The sequence below is a fragment of the Mirounga angustirostris genome, unplaced genomic scaffold (genome assembly GCF_029215605.1).
Source record: "Mirounga angustirostris isolate CCGP_5_RB_7025 unplaced genomic scaffold, mMirAng1.0.hap1 SCAF_3, whole genome shotgun sequence".
NCBI lineage: Eukaryota > Metazoa > Chordata > Mammalia > Carnivora > Phocidae > Mirounga > Mirounga angustirostris.
In genome coordinates this window covers 153108427-153128625 of record NW_026991711.1, presented here as the reverse complement: position 1 = coordinate 153128625, position 20199 = coordinate 153108427, and the positions used below count along the sequence as shown (strand labels likewise).

The 20199-nt window shown below is 40.0% G+C and overlaps 2 long non-coding RNA genes across 2 annotated transcripts in view; one reads left to right on the top strand and one right to left on the bottom strand.

Annotated features, from left to right (window-relative positions):
- The window catches only part of LOC123839001 (uncharacterized), a 33243-nt gene that overhangs the window by 2446 nt on the left and 10598 nt on the right, over positions 1 to 20199 (top strand). The window lies entirely within an intron of this gene.
- Positions 3420 to 20199, bottom strand: part of LOC123839002 (uncharacterized) — a 58102-nt gene continuing 41322 nt past the window's right edge. Inside the window, exon 4 of the long non-coding RNA XR_006789548.3 lies at positions 3420 to 8323. This is a non-coding gene — a long non-coding RNA (uncharacterized LOC123839002). The remainder of the gene's footprint in view (positions 8324 to 20199) is intronic.

The window sequence follows — 20199 nt, the reverse complement described above, 5'->3', positions numbered from 1 at the left end:
AGAAATATTTAAATCAGACCTTTTTTTTTTATTATTATTTAAAGGTTTGACGAGATCTTAAAAAGATTAGCAAAGATAGGAGACCAGTTAAGAATGTTGAGCACAATCGTGGCCAAGAGTTTCGACAAAGCAAGTTGGCCACTCCTTGTACCCTCAATCATTTGTTCCCAGAAAGGAGATTAGAGAGGGCTGCTCAGACTTATTTTACTGACATTTATAAAGAGGAACCAGGAAACCAAGCCCCACAAAAGCAGAAGCTGATGCTCAGCAGCCCAGCCCTGCCCTAACCCCATAGAAGAGAACTCAGCCAAACATCTACTTCCTCCCCTACTAACTCAGCTGTTCTCAGAAAGGAAATGGCAACCAAGTGCTTTCTCATTCACCAAAACTAAAGACAATCTTGAAAAACAAAATGGTTGGACAGTGCAGGAACTCTTCAATCCAGACCAGTTGGTTTCAACTAACCCCAATCACCCCTCAAGGGTGGTGGTCAATAAAAAGAGAAAGGGGATGTCTAGAAAAGCAACTATTGCCACTCAATCATTCCTAATATACAATTCAGCAAAATAAACAAAGAGATCCCTGCTCACTAGGCCCAGCCAGTTAGGTCATGATGATTATACTGCTGATGCTTTACTACATTCACAAGATTACTTCATGGTCTTCTTCCTTCTAAGACTGTTGTTCTTCAAGCCTTCCTCATTTTCAGAGACCAAACATAAACCTATGAGGTCATGAGAAGATTATGGCCAGAACCTCAACATCACTATCCTGTGTGAAAAAAAAAAAGTTTAGCGAGATCCAGGACAATAAGAAGGGTATCCATTAGAATCCTAGACAGAAGGGTCTGGTTATCTGCGTCCTCACTGGTGAAGGTTTTCCTGTAAATTTTGCCACCACCCAATACCCATGCTCACTGCCACGTTCTGGTTTCTGGGATCACAAAAATCATTTTCACTTTTGTGGCACTATCCATCTATTCAAAACTATTACAACATCAGTAAAATAGCTGACCAAGTTCTTTATGAAACTAGACATCTTGTGTGGTGAAACTAACAATAAAAAATTAACAAGAACTACAGTTGTTCTCACATTACAGAGGTAATCTACTTTGTAACATAATTGGCGAGGTCAAAAAGAAATGGCCTTAATCTTCTTAAAAAGATTTAACCAAAAGACTCATAAGTGATGTTTAGTAGTATTTGCAACATAGCCACACAAATCATCCCTATAATGATAAATGCTAATACACACTGAGCCTTTGCTATGTGCCAGGCATTTTATACTTATAAGCACCCGATACTTATTAATATATTATTTAATAATTAATATTTTGGAAGTGAATTTTCTCATTTTATAATAAGTTACAGACCTGGGATTTAAAACCAAGTGTTACATAAAATAACTTTTTCTATAAAACAGGCCCTTACAAGTGCACTTCTTTCGTTATCTAAGTGGGTAATTGGATTTTTTTGACGGCTTTGTAGTTCACAGTGGTAAGTGCAACACCAGGTTATTTAATCCCTAATGTCTAATTGTGGTGGGGGCAGTGAAGTCCGCTGGTGAGGAATAACTTTGTAGTTTCTCTTGGGAAGAAATGCATCCCTAAGTAGGTTAATTCAGCTCAGCTATTATCTTTTTAATGATAGTGTGAACAGCTTTGGTTTCTGTGTTCTAAAAACTTTCTTTCAAGTGCACCATACATCTAACTAGCTGCCTGAATTTATTGTTTATTCAGCTGAGAAAGCAAATTATTAGTGGCAACTGAACTAACTCAGAATGAATAAAACAAAATTATTTCTTTATTGGCAGATTTATCTCATTGGAGTATGTATCCTAATCATCATACTTAAAGAGGTATTGTAGAGAAGGCTATAAATCACACGTCCAGAGAGCTGACCCAAGTTCCGTAGGGTCAGAAGTCCTTTCCATACTGTGTGTCTAGACGATGAAAAAGAGTTACTTGCACTGTTTGCTGATGTTTCTCATTGTCCTACGTTGCTAGAGAGGGAGTGTTCATGTGCCACCCCAAATTCCTGTGTTGTAATCTAATCCCCAATGTAAAGTGGAGTTTGGAGATAAGGGCCTTTGAAAAGTGATTAGATAAGAAGGTGGAGCCCTCATGCAGGGGATTGGTGCCCTTAGGAAAGAGACCCCAGGAGCTCCCTCACGCCTTCTGCCAAGGGAGGACACAAAGAAAAGACGGACATCAGTGAACCAGGAAGCAGGCCCTCATCAGACACCGAATCTGCCAGTGCCTTGATCTTGGACCTCCCAGTCTCCAAAGAAGTGAGAAATAAATTTCTGTTTTGTTTTGTTTTGTTTTTTTAAGATTTTATTTATTTATCTGACAGAGAGAGAGACAGGAGAGAGGGAACACAAGTAGGGGGAGTGGGAGAGAGAGAAGCAGGCTTCCCGCTGAGCAGGGAGCCCGATGTGGGGCTCGATCCCAGGACCTTGGGATCATGAGCTGAGCCGAAGGTAGCCGCTTAACCAACTGAGCCACCCAGGCGCCCCAAATTTCTGTTGTTGATAAGCCACCCAATCAATGGTATTCTGTTAGAACAGCCCAAGTAGGCTAAGACATATCTAAAAATAAATAAATCAGTGATAATTTTAAAAGCCAATTCTCCTGCTCTCAGAATCCTGTTCCTTAATGTGCTCTATAGCTGGCCCGACAAGAGGCATGTAACAGGTTCCACTAGGGTCACGCCTGCCGTGCTTGGCGGTGGAGGGCTTGGTGACTCTTTGTGGAAGTTCTACTTATTCTCTTGGCTTCTCTGTAGTAAAAATAAATATCTTTTCTTATTTTATAGCACTATACAGCTGACATGCTTTCTCTCCTTTCACACACATGCAAGCACACACATATACCAATAAACCACCTGGAAGAAACAGTCACTGCTTCCATACAAACCCCTAATTAAGAGCATTTTCCATGTGAACATGGAGTGTCCCAGTTGGAAGAATGTTTACAGATAATAGACTCTAACCCCTTCTTTGTGTGTGTGTGTGTGTATATATATATATATATATATATATATATATACACATGCCCAGAAATGTGAACAAGGTACCGCTACAGCCCCTAATGAATTAAGGCTCTCAATAATAATCATTATAGGCTGCTAATATCATGACAAAGGAGACAACAGTCAAAACAATGAAATCAGAATCTCTAAAGGTAGAACTCGGGCATCAGTATATACTAAAACCCCTCAGTGTACCACCAAATCAGAACCACAGCAGGTTAGAAGACACTTTTTTTTTCAGAGTATTTTCTTTATTTTCTGCATACCTATTCTGGAACAGTATTTCCCTTATTCTAGCTTGGGAAATCCTGTACTGAGATAGGCTTCTAGAAGTGAAATTATTGAATGTATAGTTAAGAACTCTGACGGGTATTGTCAATTGACATTTTAGGAATTTTGAGAGACTTATACTCCCTTTTGCTCTTTGTATGTTCATTAAACATAGCTTATTAGTTTATTCAACAAACCTTTATTGAACAACTACAATGTGCCAGCACTGAGACTACATCAGTAAAAAAAATAATAATAATACAAACAAAAATCCCTAACTTCATGGAGCTTGCATCCTAATGGGAGTAGACAGAAACAATAGACAAAATACATAAAATTATATAGTATATTAGAGGGTGATGAATAGTATGTTGAAAAATGAAGCAAGGGATGGGATAGGGATTTAACAGGAACGACTACAGTGGGCAGGGAAAGTGATATTTGAGTAAAGATAAAAAGGAGAGGAGGGACCTATTGAAAAGGCTCAGGCTGCCTGCCTTTTTCCAGGCACAGTAAGCAGGCTGCTGTGACTGAAGCAGAGTGAGCAAGAAGAAGGTGTAAAGGATGAGGATGGAGAGGGGGCATATCATACAGGAGGACACTGAGTTGGACTCTGAGACAGGACTCTGTTGGAACGTTTTGAGCAAAGACCCAACAAGTAATCAGACTTAAAAGGATCACTCTGACTGCAGGGTGAAGAACAAAAGGAGCAAGGGTGGAAGCAGGAAGAACAGTGAAAAGATTATTTTATTAATCCACTTGAGATACGTTGTGGCTTGCACAAGAATGGGAGCAGTGACGGTAAGATGTGATAAATACTCACATCCATTTTGAAGAGAGAGCCAATAGGTTTACTGTCTGGTTATAAGCAGAGTATGGGAAAATGAGATGAATCAAATATGACTACTAGATTTTTGGTCTGAGCAACTGGAAAGAAGGTTATCATTCACTGAAATGGTGAAGACTCCCAAGTGAAACAGCTGGGGGAATGTGGAAAGATCAGGAGGGCCATGTTAGACATGGAAAGCTGTGAGGCAGGAATAACACAGGAAGGAGACTGGTGTCCTGGATGCCAGGTGAACTGAATGTTTCTGGGAAGAAGGGGTGATTGTTGTGTCAAATGCTGCTGATAGATCAGGCAAGATAAAACCCAGGGCTGATCATTAGGCTTAGCAAAAATGAAAGTCATGGCTGACTTTGACAAGAGCAGTTGCACTGGAGTTGGTGGGGGTGAAAGCCTGAATGGATTGAGTCAAGAGATAATGCAAGTCGAGGAATTGGAAATGGTAAAACAAGTATACACAACTCCTTCGAGGGGGATCGCTGCAGAGCAGAGCAGCGCAAAAGGACAATAACTTAAGAGGAAAGTGGGACAAAAGAGTGGTTTTTTCTTTTTAAGATTTTGTTTATTTATGTGACAGAGAGAGCACAAGCAGGGGGAGTGGCAGGCAGAGGGAGAAGCAGGCTCCCCTCTGAGCAGGGAGCCCATTATGGGACTGGATCTCAGGACCCTGGGATCATGACCTGAGCCGAAGGCAGACGCTTAACCGACTGAGCCACCCAGGCATCCCAAAAGAGACTTTTTTTAAGATGTGAAAAATAATGTCATGACTGTGGGCTGAAGAGAATGGTTCAGTAAATAGAGGGAATTTCTGGAGACACATCCTTGTCCTTGAGTAGGTGAAAGGGGGTGGGAGTGAGAGACCCTGTGAAAGTGTTGATGGGAGCATAGAAGATTCTTCTGGAACAGGAGGGGAGATGCTAGTGGGTGGGGTGACATGGTGGTGTGGGTATGTGGAAATCCTCTTCTCGTTGCTTGCTTGCTTGCTTGCTTTCATTTATTTAAATTCAGTTAGCCAACATAGAGTGCATCATTAGTTTTTGATATAGTGTCCAATGATTCATTAGTAGTGTATAACTCCCAGTGGTCATCACATCATGTGCCCCCCTTAATGCTACTACTTTCTGAGTGAAATAAGCAAGATCATCCATTTAGAGTAAAGATGAGGAGAAGATGCTGGAAGCTTGAAGTGTGGAAGGGGGTATGAAATAGTTGTCAGGGAATGTAGGAGAGTGAGTGAACTAGGGAAATGTATTACAGTTTTACAACAGGACTAACTGCTCACTTGAAGGCAATTAACAGTAAATTTAGAGTTAGGCCACTGCACATAGTTTTGTTTTCTATTTTTATTTTTTTTTAAGATTTTTATTTATTTATTTATTTGAGAGAGAGAGAGGGAGAGAAACAGCATGAGAGGGGATAGGGTCAGAGGGAGAAGCAGGCTCCCTGCCGAGCCGGGAGCCCGATGCGGGACTCGATCCAGGGACTCCAGGATCATGACCAGAGCCGAAGGCAGTCGCTTAACCAGCTGAGCCACCCAGGCACCCTAGTTTTGTTTTTTAAATCAGACACATTCATCTGTGAAGGTTTGGGCACAGACTAGGCTGAGATTTGGATTTAACCAGTACTGGAGTTTTGCCAAGTGATAGCAACCCTGTTTTTTGCAGTGTGTGTTGTATATATCTTTCTGGTTTGTGATTTGCCTTCTCCTTTTGTCTCTATATTTCTTTGAACTACAGTAACTTTTATATGGTCAAATCTATTATCTTTTTCCTATGGCTTTTTGTATTGGTTTTTTTTGCTTGAGGGAGCCTTTCATCAGGAAGGGAAGATATAATCTTTCTTTTATACCTTCTCCAATTTTTTATGGTTGAATTTTTAACTCTTTAATCTATCTAATGTATGCTGTGATGCAAAGTTCTAACAAAATAGTCATCAAAATTTCCTTCTTCTCCACATTATTAAAGAAACAATTCCTTATCCTTAAATTTGTAATTTCTTTAAAATATGTTACCTTATTATCTTTCTATATTTTATAAGTTCTCATTCCAGGATATTACTTCTGAGTCACCAATTTATCTGGCTATTCTCAGGACTTACAATGCTAAATACAATGATATCTTTATAATTCTTCAGCATATGATAAGGCAAATGCCAACCTCCAGCCTCTTTTTTATAAGTATTCTTTAACCATTCTTACTTACTTTTCTAGAAATTTTTGTCATGATTCAAAAACAGGCTCCTCTTAGGGTTTGTTTGGAATCATAAGAAGCCCTAAATCTTAATTTGGGAAATATCAATTTCTTTATAATATTTAAGTTCTCTATTCAGGAACCATGCTCTGATCGTCTATTCTGATCTTTTAAATTGTATTGGGTTGATTACTCATTCATGTTTTTATACACTTCAAATCTCCCTGAAATATAGTTTTACTTTGATTTTGATTTTGCTAGAGTGATTCCTCAAGTAAATTCCCTGGAAAGAAAAGCAGAAGGTAACTTTCTGATACTTTACATAACCAAATTTTTTTTTTCTCATAATCATATGATATTTGGGGCAGATACAGAATCTTCAGATTGTTATTCTTTCCTCTTAATATTTATCGCTGGGTCCAATGGATAGAATGTTCCTTGAAACACTACTACTGAAGGGGCAAAAAAAATGGAAAACAACCTAAATGTCAAAGGAGAAGAGAGTTATTAAATAAGTTAGTGACTAATTAGTAGGGAAGTCTATCAGCTATTTTTAAAATGAGGTAAATATATGCACATGATAAAAAAGATTATGTGGGGAAAATGAGCAGCTGCGTAACAATATGTATACTATGATCAGATTTTTGAAAAATAAAACCCTACGTGGATATATATTGGTGTATCTATTTTCATATCTATTTATCTGGAAGAACACACATCAAATATTAACAAATCACAGTGGGTATTAAAATTAATGTGTGTGGGAAGAACTTTCACTTTTTATTTTATATACTCGAAGTTATTTGAAGTTTTAAAATTATGTATTATTCTTAACCAACAGGTGTACGGTTTTATCCAGCCAATGTACACACTTACTTCACCTTTTTCGATACCTAAACTGTTGACCACACTCCCTCCTACAAACGCTGGGTTAGATGCCTCTTCTAAGTGTTCCCATGACACACTACACTTATTTGAATTATAAAACTTTTCATTTTAATTTATAATTGCCAATTTAGGGCGCCTGGGTGGCTCAGATGGTTAAGCGTCTGCCTTCGGCTCAGGTCATGATCTCAGGGTCCTGGGATCGAGTCCCACATCGGGTTCCCTGCTCAGTGCAGAGCCTGCTTCTCTCTCTCCCTCTCTGCCACTCTCTCTGCTTGTGCTCTTCTGTCTATCTCTCTGTCAAATAAATAAATAAAATCTTTAAAAAATAATAATAATTGCCAATTTATTTATCTCTTCTTGCCAAGTAGACTGAAAAGCCAGGTACTTTCCCTATGTCATCATTTTCGGTTGTACCTTATGAAGTAATTGTTCAATAACTATTGGTTGAAAGTGTCTATGATTTGAAAGAGGATGTGTATGATCTAGTTCTCTGGCAAGTAAAAGAGGCAGTGTTCAGAAGATAGAAAGGGGAAGTGATAGAGGCAGGGTGAGGAGTCCTGAGGGAGAGCAGCCAATCCACGGTGGGAATGATTCCCTTAACTGTCATCTAAGTAGTTCGAAGGGAACGAGGTGGAGACTTACGGGAAAAGCTATGTAAGAGTACTAAGAAAGCAACTGGCCTTCTTCACTGGGGGAATTCCACACCAAATAGGAGGATATGATGTCAGTGTCTTTCTCTGGTGACCTAATAGTTCACATTTCCCATGTGGGCAGGATACATAGAAGTAGCAGGAAACTTCTGAAGGGAAAGTTGAAAGCAAATATGCTAAAAGCAAGAGAAAGCAACACTTGCTTATTAGGGCAAAGACTAAGCTGTCCCAAAAATGAAACCAAAAAGTATGCATCTACACGCAGAGGCTTAAATAACCTGGACGTTCATATCCTTCTCATGTTACAAGAAGTTGAGCAATCCAGCTTGGCAGGAAAAAGTCACTCCAGGATCCACCTTCCTTCCATTTATTATTGCTTCACTATTCCCTGAGGTGATCTCTTCATCCACATGGTCAAAGTTAGGTTGTGGGCACATTCAGTCTTCCAACCTATGAAAAAGGGAAAGAGAGGAACTCTGAGGCAAGGGGCTTATCTTTTAAGATAGAGATGACCCAGAAATAACACAGTACTTCAGCTTATATCCCATCGGCTGAAACTTAGCCACATAATCATATCTAGTTGTGAAAAGAGGATAAAGATGTACTCTTTAGCCAAGTAGCCCTGTATCTAGTGTCATCTGTTTCTATGGAAGATGGAAAATATAGACTTCAGAGAAAACCCAGGAGCTTTTGCCATATAAAGAAATCAAATATAGTGCCCATACCTGGCCTGATAAAAGGAGCATTGAAACTCTAGTGGCCATCAAATGCTGGCTAAGACTGCTAATGTATGTGCAGTGCAAAAACTAAGGTCTATGCAGGTAATTTAAAGCTAAAGGGGTTGTTTTTTATTATGAGATAATGTCCTTTCTATTTTTTAGGTTAAAATATCTTTAACGATACAGTAAGAATGGTAGATAGCATTTTAAATATCTTTTTTTTTTTAGTAAAATAGAGTATTGACTAGGTCAGTATTCCCGTTCTCATTTAGTAAAATTTAGTAAAAAATTTAGTAAAATTTAGTAAAAAAATGTTAGTAAAATCTCATTTAGTAAAATAGAGTATGGACTACATCAGTATTCCCACTCTCCAGTTTGTGTATGTGTGTTCATTGAGATTTTACCGACTCTTGACATTTTTATGTGGGACCGATGCTCCATATGACCCCCAAGTACAGAGGCTCAGCAGAGAGGCCAGTAATTAGGAGTGTTATTATCCCCTAATCTTCCTTCAACATGAAGATGGCATCTCGCCCACAGGTGAGGTTTTCTAAGCTCTCTCTGCTGGAGCCACCATTGTCTCCCTCTCCACGGCCAGTGGGGTTCCCCTCCTCTGGACTCCCAGATTATTCTTTACGTGGATCCACCAGAGCATTTATCATACTGCATTGTATTAAAGGTTCATGTTGCTCCTGCTTGAACACGAGCACCTCAAGAGTAGGGACCCTTTATCCATTGAAGGTACTAATTCTTTTTCAATAGGAAAGAGACATCTGTATTAGTTTGTTAGGGCTGCCCCAACAAAATACTATAGTCCAGGTGGTTTAAACAACAGAAATTTTCCTTGTCACGATCTATAAATCTAAGATGGAGGTGTCAGCAGGAATGGTTTCTTCAGAGGCCTCTCTCCTTGGCCTGCAGATGGCCGCCTTTTCACTGTGTCCTCACATAGTCTTTCTTCTGTGCACATGGATCCCCAGTGTCTCTTTATGCACCCAAATTTCCTCTCCTGATAAAGATACCAGTCAGATTGGATTAGGACTCACCCTAAGAGCCTCGTTTTAACTTAATCACCTCTTCAAAGGCCCTATCTTTAAAAACAGGCACATTTTGAAGTACTAGGAATTAGGACTTCAGCATATCAGTTTGGGTACAGACATAGTTTAGCCCATAACAACATCTTTACAATCTTTGCTGATTATAAACTAGTGCATGTTTTTATTTTTTAATCAAATTATACAGAAATGTAGAAGTAGAAAGTCAAAATCTCCTTTCATCCCACTCTTCATGATAGTAGCTCCCAATAGTTAGGGGTAATCAATGATTCTGGAATGAATGAGTGAGCAATGAGGTGGTCCCCATATTACATCTGAGGAAAATGAGACAGACCAAAAGGCTAGGCAACTTTTTTTTTTTTAAGATTTTATTTATTTATTTAGAGAGAGAGTGAGAGTGCATGCAGGGACTGGGGCAGAGGAGGAAGAAAAGAGAGCATCTCAAGCAGACTTGGTGCTGAGCGCAGAGCCCGACATAGGGCTTGATCTCACCATCCTGAGATCATTATCTGAGCCAAGATCAAAAGGAAGATGTTTAACTGACTGAGCCACCCACGTGCCCCAACGCAACTCTTAAGGTCATAAAACCAATTAATGGTAGGAGGACCATAACCCAGTTTTACCAATTGCTCATCTAATATTCCTTCTACTATCCTTTACTACTTCTTTTTTACATTTATTGTAATTATTGAATAAAGACTTGTGTTCCTAATTTTTAATGTCAAAGTGGGTCAGCTAAAGATTTTAGATTTCTCTAGAAGTTACCAAACTCAGTTACTTTAAATGCTTTTAACTTACATTTAGCCTTGTCTTAGGATCTTTTTGAGCAAAAAACAGATATGCGCTCAGATTAATTTTCAGATATCTGTTGCTGCATAACAAATCTTGTCAAAATTTAGTGGCTTTGGAGCACCTGGGTGGCTCAGTTGGTTAAGCATCTGACTCTTCATTTCAGCTCAGGTCATGATCTCAGGGTCCTAGGATCAAGCCCCATGTCGGGCTCCCCACTCAATGGAGAGTCTGCTTGTCTCCCTCTCTGCCCCTCCCCTTGTGCTCTCTCTTTGTCTCTGTGTCTATCTCTGTCTCTCAAATAAATAAATAAATCTTTTTAAAAAACAGTGGCTTAAAACAGCAACTACTTTATTTGTATGATTCTGTAGGCTGGCCATCTGAGAGGGATTTCTGATGACCTCGCCTGCAACCACTCAAGGTCTCTGACGGCTTAGACTCTGGAACTCACACAGTGTTGCTTTTGTCACATTCTATTGGTCAAGGTCAGTCACAAGGCCAACCCAGATGCAAGGGGGTGGAGAGATAGCCTCTGCCTCTTAATGGAAGGAGTGGCAACATGATATTGCAAAGATGCATGTGGATACAGGAAAGTGTGACTCATTGGGGGCCTTATTATAATGCTTTTCCATAGCTGACATTTGCCACAGGATAACATTCTGCTTGCCAGCCTTTCCGTTATGCCCACGGCTTCCTTTAAACAAACTAAATAGTTCATATGGTTTCATGCTTTGTCCTGTGTAACTCTGCCCCCTGGCTTCAAGAAGTCAGACTGGAAATTAGTGTTATATTAGTTAAGATTAGGACCAACTTCAAGTGAGACAAAATCCCACATGGCTGGGTTTAAACAAAATAGGAGTTTATTTCTGACTCTTGTCAAAGTCCAGAAGTAGGTTCTTTAGGACTGGTATTGGCCTTAAATTATCTGGCCTCTTCAATCTTGTTGCTCCATTGAACAACAGTACCTTCCATTCCCAAGGTTGCCTCATGATCCAAAGCTGCCAAAGCTCCGGTTATCACAACCAATTCCACCCAACAGGAAGGGAAAAGGGGAGGAAACTTAGAACCCACTCTAATTAAGGATACTTCCTGGAAGTTGCACACCCATCTTGCTCTTATATCTCATTGTCCTGCACTTAGTCATAGAGCCATACCTGTCAACACAGGAGATTGGGAAAGTGCGCTATTTCTGGTGCCCTGCCAGAAATCAGGGTTCTCTTACTACAAAATAAGGAAAGAGTAGATACTGATGGATGATCAGCAGTCTCTGCCACAGGGCTTGACCTAAAGGCAGACATCTATACACTGTCCAAGGGCATATAATGTAGCCTGGTAAGAGATGCATTATTTATTAACTCATTCCTTCTGCAAACATAATATACATTGTGTCCTTTTTTGTGCTAAGCCCTGTTCTAGCTACTAAAAATAGAGCAGTAAACAAAGCAAAATCCCTGCCTTCATTTAGTTATACTCTAGTTGAGGAAGATAGGCAATAAACAAATACACAATATAATGTAAAATATTGATAAGTGCTATGAGTAATTCATCTAGATAAAGGGATAGATAGTTAAGGCATGTGGGTAGGAAGGGACAGTTATTTTAGATAGGGAACAGATGAGGTAAGGAACAGCCCTGCAGATCTGGGGCGGGGGGGGAGGCACAGGCTGAGGGAACAGTAAGTTCAAAGGCCCCGAAGCCGGAGCATGCTTGGAATGTTTGGAACAGCAAGGAATCTGGTGTGACTAGAACAGGGGGTGGGGGAATGACAAGACATGAGGATAGAGACAGCCAGAGGTCAGATTTATAATAAGTACTATGGAGTGGACTATGAATAAGATATTCCTTCTTTGGGAGTCTGAAAGCAAAGTTGTGTCAGAGGTTTTCAAGATCACACCCTCAACATCTTAAGATCAATAATTTGCTAGGAGGACTCACAGAACTCAGGATACAGTCATACTTATGGCTAAAATAGCAACAGGATACAGAGCAAAATCCACAAAGGGAAAAAGTGCATAAGGCAAAGTCTGGAGGAAACAAGGTACAAGCTTCCAAGAGTCTTCTCCCAGCGGAGTCACACAAGAAGAGCTTCTTTCTTCCAGAAACCAGCTGTGACAGCAGCTATGATATGCTGTCTACCAGGGAGGCTTATGACAGACTCGGTGCCCAGGGTTTTTTTTGAGGGTTGGTCACATGGGTGTCTTCTTCCTTCCTGACTGCCAGAAGGAAAGCATGTACTTAGCATAAGCCATATTGTTTGTACAAACATTTTAGGCAGAGCGAGCTCCTCTTACCATTTAGCAAATAGTCAGAACCCCCCTGAAACCTAAGCTCTCAGATGTTAGGCAAGGGCCAACCTTGCAAGCAGGTCTTTCCAAGAATACCAGTCTTGGGCCTGTTATTAACTCTATTCTGCACAAGAGCACACAGAGATATGCTCCAAGCAAACCAGAATAGGAGCCAGGAAACTAAGCAGAGACCAAGCAGACTCCATGAGCTAATAGAGGCAATAAGTAAATAAAATTCATGAGATAAATAAACTGAGAAGTAGCCAGAGGGCAGTAATAACAGGAGGAAGAAGCACAGGAGAGAGAAACTGAATCACGTGAATGGAAGGGGATCTTGTGCAGAAATAATGAATGCCCTTCTATGTGACAACAAACCCGTATTGCTTTGGGGACTTTGGAAGTGCTCTGTGATCCTGGAGAGCAATGAACGATGCTCTGCTTCTTCCTGAGGCCTGATTGTTCCGTTAAAATGGCTTCCCATTGTTGCCTCCTAATTTCCTTTTGGATCTTTGTAATAAATTCCAATCACCCAGGATCAGAGACATGGCTTGTGCTGTGCTCCTTGAACCCTGAAAGCGCCTCACTAATACACCTGGGTTTTCAGCCACTGGAAATACAGACCTAGAGAGGAAAACTCATATGATGGCCAAGGGATCACTGGCCAAGTGGATGAAGGACCAAGATTCACAGCATAGTGTGAAACTTCCCACCCTCCACCATGAAGCCATGTTCAGTCCTAACAAACTAGATACAACTATACTCAGATGCAAAGTGGACTTTTGTGCTTTTTTAATTTTCATCATGTTTTTCACTCTGTTTAGAATTTCAGGGCTTTTCATCCTCAAAAAATACCGAGCCGCAAATGCTGTTTGCATTATCTCTCTGGCCTCCCTGACTACCTCTCTCCCCACACTCTTCTCCTGCCATGCTGGAGTGACTCCTTCCCTCTACACTGCTCTCTTAGCGATTGGTACATATTCTGTAGGAGCAATTGTAAAGCATATTATAATCAGCTATTTAGACATTTGTCTCTGAAATAAGTTATGTTCCTAGCATAGTACTTCACAAATGGTAATTTTTTAGTAAATGTGTATTTGGTGAATGAATGAACCAAGAAACAAATGCAGTGAGTCACATTTTGAAGCATTCTGATCCCAGAATTTAAGGCCAGAGCTCCTTGACAAGACATCCAGTTCTTAATTTTCATGCTTGGAACAATAATCTCTCTCATTTACTGGGGTACCTATTATTTCTAAAATTGTATTGCTTTTATGTTATTTCTTTGGAGATATTATTATTTTACAGATTTTAAATAGCCATCTTAGCATTGATTCTAATGATTTTCCTAGTGAAAATAAAATTCTTTTCATTTTCTAATTGTGGGAGGACTTAAATATACCCCATCCAAAAAAGTATATGCTAAATATACTCAATTTTGGAGTCTCTGAGTATGTTTATACAGTAAGTAAACACACAGAATGGCTCTCCTGATATGACAGTACTTCCTATCACTAGTGCCTCAGGTATATATGCATATTTTTAATTAATTTTTCAAACGGGAATAATTTCAAGTAGTATTGTTTTCACAATCCACTACTTACAGCACTGAAAGTGAATTGCCTAAGAGATTTTACGTAAAACCAATTCTAAAAAGCATAGTCAGGATCATTGCAAACATTAAATTGAATCTATAAAAATTTGTTACTCTTTCCGCAAGATCTCTTTTGATTAATGACCTTTTGAAATCTGATAGTATATTTTATGGCTTTCCTTTACTTCCTTGAGAGTTATTAGAAGCAAGCCCTTTTTTAAATGCTTTGATGACATACCGTAGCGGGCTGTTGCTGACACGCAAGAGGTTTCAAGATCTAAACAAAATATATTACCAGAAATTGCAGACAGATTTTTTTTTTCAGTAGCATCATCTGAAGTTGAAGCTAATTAGAATTAATTTTGAATTTCCAAGATGAGCCATTGAAAAGAGGGTTTACAAATACATGTGGATGAAGTTGGGGTGTTGTCCAATTCTTGTGTGTATATGCGGAGAGGAAGATGTGGCTGTGGGCCTGGAAAAGGGAAATTACGTTTGGGGAGCATTTTCTTTGATTCAGGCACTTAACACACACTTTCATTTTATATTGCAACACTCCTCTGAAGTAGAACTCTTCTCCACATTCCACGGATGGGACAATGAAGATAGGAGAGAGGCTCCAGGCTACACAACCTCTAGTCAGTGGCAGAGACACAAACTTTGGAGTCAGAGAAACTTGGTTGTTTGTGTCTCTACCACCCAATACACAAGGCCAGGTTATCACGTCACAAGATACAAAAAGCTCCATATCAATGTAACCTATTCTGGATATCATCCCTAAAATGGGGTGACCCACTTAGGGATTGAAGTAAAAAAAAAAAAAAAATTGAAGAAGGGTCAGCCAATTATGGCCCCAAACCTGTTTTTGTAAATAAAAACTTACTGGAAAGGTGCCAAGTGCATGTTTGTCATGTTGCTCATGGCTGCTTGTGGCCACAAGGACAGAATTGAGTAGTTGTGACAGAAATCACATGGTCCACAGAGCCCAAAATATTTACTATCTGACCTGTTACAGAAAAACTGTGCCGACCTCTGGAATAGAATCAATATCCAGTGCTATCCCAGGAAGATGGGTTCAATGTCAGGGGAACCATGGAGAACTGTACTCTTACAGACATGCTGGGGGATCTGCCAACTCTGCCTTGGCCTTGAGGAAGTATTTTATAAAATGAGTCAATTCCTCTTGCCCTAACCTATTGCCATCAAGGAATCTCATTACAAATACTATTCTCTAAGTTCCGCGATAACTGAAAACATGGATGAAGAAAACCACAGATAATATAGTTGCTATGCAAACAGAAACGAACCATAAATTAGAACAGAAATAGAAAACTAATAGATATGCAAAACTTTTCTAGATTGGTACAGGCTGTCCATCCCTGAACCAAGTAAACACTGGTAAGGGAGATGGGATTCATTGATCGGCTTAAATTAATCTCGCCAGCCACTCGCAACTCAACGATGTGACCGCTAACTTTTTTTTTTTAAGATTTTATTTTTATTTTTTTTTTTTAACAGCGAGAGAGGGAACATAAGCAGGGAGAATGGGAGAGGGAGAAGCAGGCTTCCCCCGGAGCAGGGAGCCCGATGTGGGACTCGATCCCAGGACCCTGGGATCATGACCTGAGCTGAAGGCAGACGCTTAACACTGAGCCACCCAGGCGCCTGTGATGGCTAATATTAAAGATGGAGTTGAATGGGTGTTGACAGGTCGGCCACTATATTCACAACAGTGAATGTGATTTTCTGATGAAGACACCGCATGAAAAAATACAGTCTTAATTAAACAATACAGCTTGTCCTTATTATTTTCCCATTTGACACTCACAGATTCAACTGATCATAAATGGCCAGATATGTTCATCACAAATAATTGTTTAAAATTTCTAACGGGTAATTCTGGAAACTTTTGAAAGTTCCAAAATTGACAAAAACAAAAAATTTATATAGTTTCTTGGCTTTCTTCTCATGCCATTGACAGACATGTCATTTCCTATGCATAAACTCACACCCTACAAAGTACTGACTTTTCTTTATTTCCCTCTTAAATAAAAAATTAATCCAATTTATTTTTGAGACGATAACACATTGACATAATTAATCATTCTGAAGGTACTAAAGTGTGTCTCAGGAGTCATCCCTTTCTTATCTCCGTTCCCTAGTCACCCCGTTCTCCTGTCCCGGAAGTTACTGTTTTCTTGTGGACCATCTCATAATCTGTGCCTTTATAAGCAAATATGTAAATATAGTCTTTCCCTCCACCTCTTTTTACAGCATCTTTGCCTTGCTTTTCTACCTTTATAATACATCTTCATGATCTTTCCATAGTGGTACACAACTCACTCCTTCTTTTATAGGTCTTCACGATATTCCACTGATGGGTGTACTATAATTTATTTGATTAATCCACTGTTGATGGACATTTGAGTAGTTTCCAACCTTTTGATATTTAAAACAATGCTGTAATATGTAAGCTGAGACATATGTCATTTCACACAGTTTGGAGCATATCTGTAGAATCAATTACTGCCTTTTCATCTTTCACCAAAATTTCATTTTCACTAGGACAATATTTGTTCTGGATGGGAATACTCACTAAAATACCTTTTTTTTTTTTTAAGATTTATTTATTTAATTTAGAGAAAGAGGTGGGTGCGCAGGCACTGGGGGAGGGGCAGAGGGAGAGGGAGAGAGAGAATCTCAAGCAGACTCCCTGCTGAGCAAGGAGCCCTACAAGGGGCTCAATCTCACAACCCTGAGATCATGACCTGAGCTGAAATCAAGGGTTGGATGCTTAACCGACTGGGCCACCCAGGCGCCCCACACTGAAACACTTTAATCTTTTGTTTGTTTGATAGAAAAGACTCATTCATGTCATAGACTGAAACTATCTCCAAATTACATGGTCCACACACTAATTTACACTAAGACTCGGTTGCCTGGTTAAGAATAATCACTTTCTTAGATATTCACCTGTATTGCCAGAACCAGCAGTTAGGAGACTCACGAGAAATGACACCACTGACGGCCCAGGAAACAAGCTGAGAACAAAACCAGGAAGACAAGAGACACACAAGCCAGGCACCGCTCTGGCCTTGCTCACTAGCATATGTAGCAACTTACGCACTGGCCTCAGAAGCCTTTCAATTCAAATTGACATCTCAGCAGTCTCTAGGTTCGCGGCCCTTCTGGGGAAGCTTGTACGTGTCCAAAACTTTGTAAACATTTCCTGTTAGAGTTCTCAAAGTTGTAATCCCCAGGATATTTCACAGGTCCCCATTAGCAAGGGTCATGAGAGCCAAATGCTTTGTTTTCTAGTTACCAGTCCAGGGCAGAAGCCAATAGATTCTGAGCAAGTTCCAAACAGTTCATTTAATGTGGATGATACCACCCCTTGGGCCTTATCAATGAATGTTCAGACGTTGCCCTCAGAGCTAAGTGATGGAATCCATACCACTTAGCTTCCTTACAATTCCCTCCTCCAAAGTAAACCCTGATTCCAGACTCTTCCTCTGTCCTAAGAGCTGCTGAAATGAAAACAGCCTTGCAAGAGGGAACACTATAAACTCGACCAGTCTTTACACATCGTTTTGATGGATTTTATCATATTGTTTACAGGATGACATTTTAATGGGGGAAGGGGAGAAAGAGCTCTGTGCATGCAGCAGGGTGGGACAGAGTGCTACTGAGAAGGGGACACAGACAGGCTAGACAGATACACAGCAAAATCTCAGTCTGCCTCCGGGTAGTCCCTGAAATAGAATCGCCAACACTGCCCCTCTCCCAGTGTTAAATCTCCCTTATGAAGGTTTGGGAAAACAAATGTCAGGATGGATTATTTGACTCTGCTGTGTTATAACAATTAACTTTATTTAATGGCTCCCTTATTATCGGCATGCTCAAGGACCGGTAACTTCTAATTGCCGCATTAGACAGTCTTCCCAAGTTGCTTATGGGTGCTTCTGAAGGGGGTTTACGATGTTCTTTTAAATACAATCAGCTCTTAGAAGAGTTTTGTAGTGATTTTGTTTTTCAAAAGAATTTTCTCAAGAGTTGATCCTGGGCATTTAAGCATAGACTAAAGGTTCTCTCTCACAGAGGCATAATTTACCAAGGCCTAAAATCACTCAGACTGCAGAAGACCTCTGACTAATCGCTGCGAGGGGTCAGCCAGTGGAGTGGAATGCCTGAAAACATGGACCACACAGTTAATTACACACAGCGTAGCCAAGAGCTGAGCAAAAGGCAATCTCCCTCTATCTCTTTGATTTGTATCCAGTTTGAAACTCTGTCACTGGCAGGAACTTGGTTTTTGTGTCTTCGGAGCCCTGGCAGGGGACTGAGTGAGGCTATATCATTTACGGCCTTTCCTGGCGGCGAGGTGCAGTTTGCTGAGTGAATGTCTGGAACAGAAGGAGAAGAAAATCCTGTGGATGTCCCACTGGATATAAGCCCTAACTGGGAGCTTCCACCTGGGCTGCAACAACCATGCCCTCTCCATTATTTCCAGAGAATTCCCCGGGAACATTACTGGAAGTGAGCTGTCTTGGCCAGTCAGCTCCCATTCTCTCGGGGAGGTTAAAACCCTGTGAATTTCACAACATTTGCAGCTTCTTGGGAAATGCATTATGAGTTTCCAAATCTCTTGCTCCATCTTCATAAGATTCCCAAGTGACTGCAAAAGTGAAAATAAAACCCAAAGCTATTTTGTGCCTCAGTATTTACGAAAAAGATACAGGAAGTGAAAATTGCATGCAAGTAACTTGGACTTCATAATCACATGGACTTTGGGGTCTTAGTGGAATCCACAGTCCCGATGTGGAAGAAATAAATATTGTTAATGACACAGGCTTACTCTTGTCATGCTTCTAAGTCATTCACGCACTGTTAGGGCTGGTAGGAATTCAAAGACCATCTACTCCACATCTTTATATCGTAAATCTGTGATCAGAGAGATTGTCACTTACTGACAGGCACTTAGTTCATATGGTAGAAAGAACACTGAGCTCAGAGTGAAAAAAACTGAACTTGGATCTTAACTTGTCCCTTTCTGGTTGTGGCTTTCAGACAAATCAGTGAACCTCAATTTCTATATTGGCAAATTGGAGTAATTTATGCTCCAAAGAGGCTGTGAATGTTGCTTTGTTGGGCAGGGACAGTGAGGTGCCACTAGGAACTTGGAAATACATTGGCTTTTACAGAGTCGAACTATTAAAGTCACATATAATAGATGAAAAAGTTACCTTTAGGAATAAATTATGAAATTGTACATTTATGACAGAAGAGTTATTTTTAAAATAAGTCTATTTTCTGATTTTATAGAGTACTGTATATCCACTGTACTAAAAAAAAAAAAAGGCAATAAAAATAAGGTGAGGGGCGCCTGGGTGGCTCAGTTGGTTAAGCGACTGCCTTCGGCTCAGGTCATGATCCTGGAGTCCCTGGATCGAGTCCTGCATCGGGCTCCCTGCTCGGCAGGGAGTCTGCTTCTCCCTCTGACCCTCCCCCCTCTCATGTGCTCTCTCTCATTCTCTCTCTCTCAAATAAATAAATAAAATCTTTAAAAAAAAAAAAAAAGAAGGTGAGGATTACTCATAATTTCTGGTATATATATATTTCCAAATAAGTTCTGGAAGAATTCCTCACACACATGTGGATGGGATCATGCTATATATGTCTTTTTGACACTTAATAAAATATTATTGATACAGTCTTTCAATGTATTAGAGAGCACTCAGAATTCTAAGCCTAATGAATTGGGCCTAATATCTGGGAAGCTGATCTGATCTGAAATGTGATGGTAATTTGAGAACCCTGGGAAAGACTGGGTGATGAAAATAAGAAGGTTGGCAAGAAACAAAGCAAAAGGAAGCCCCCAAATGCCAGG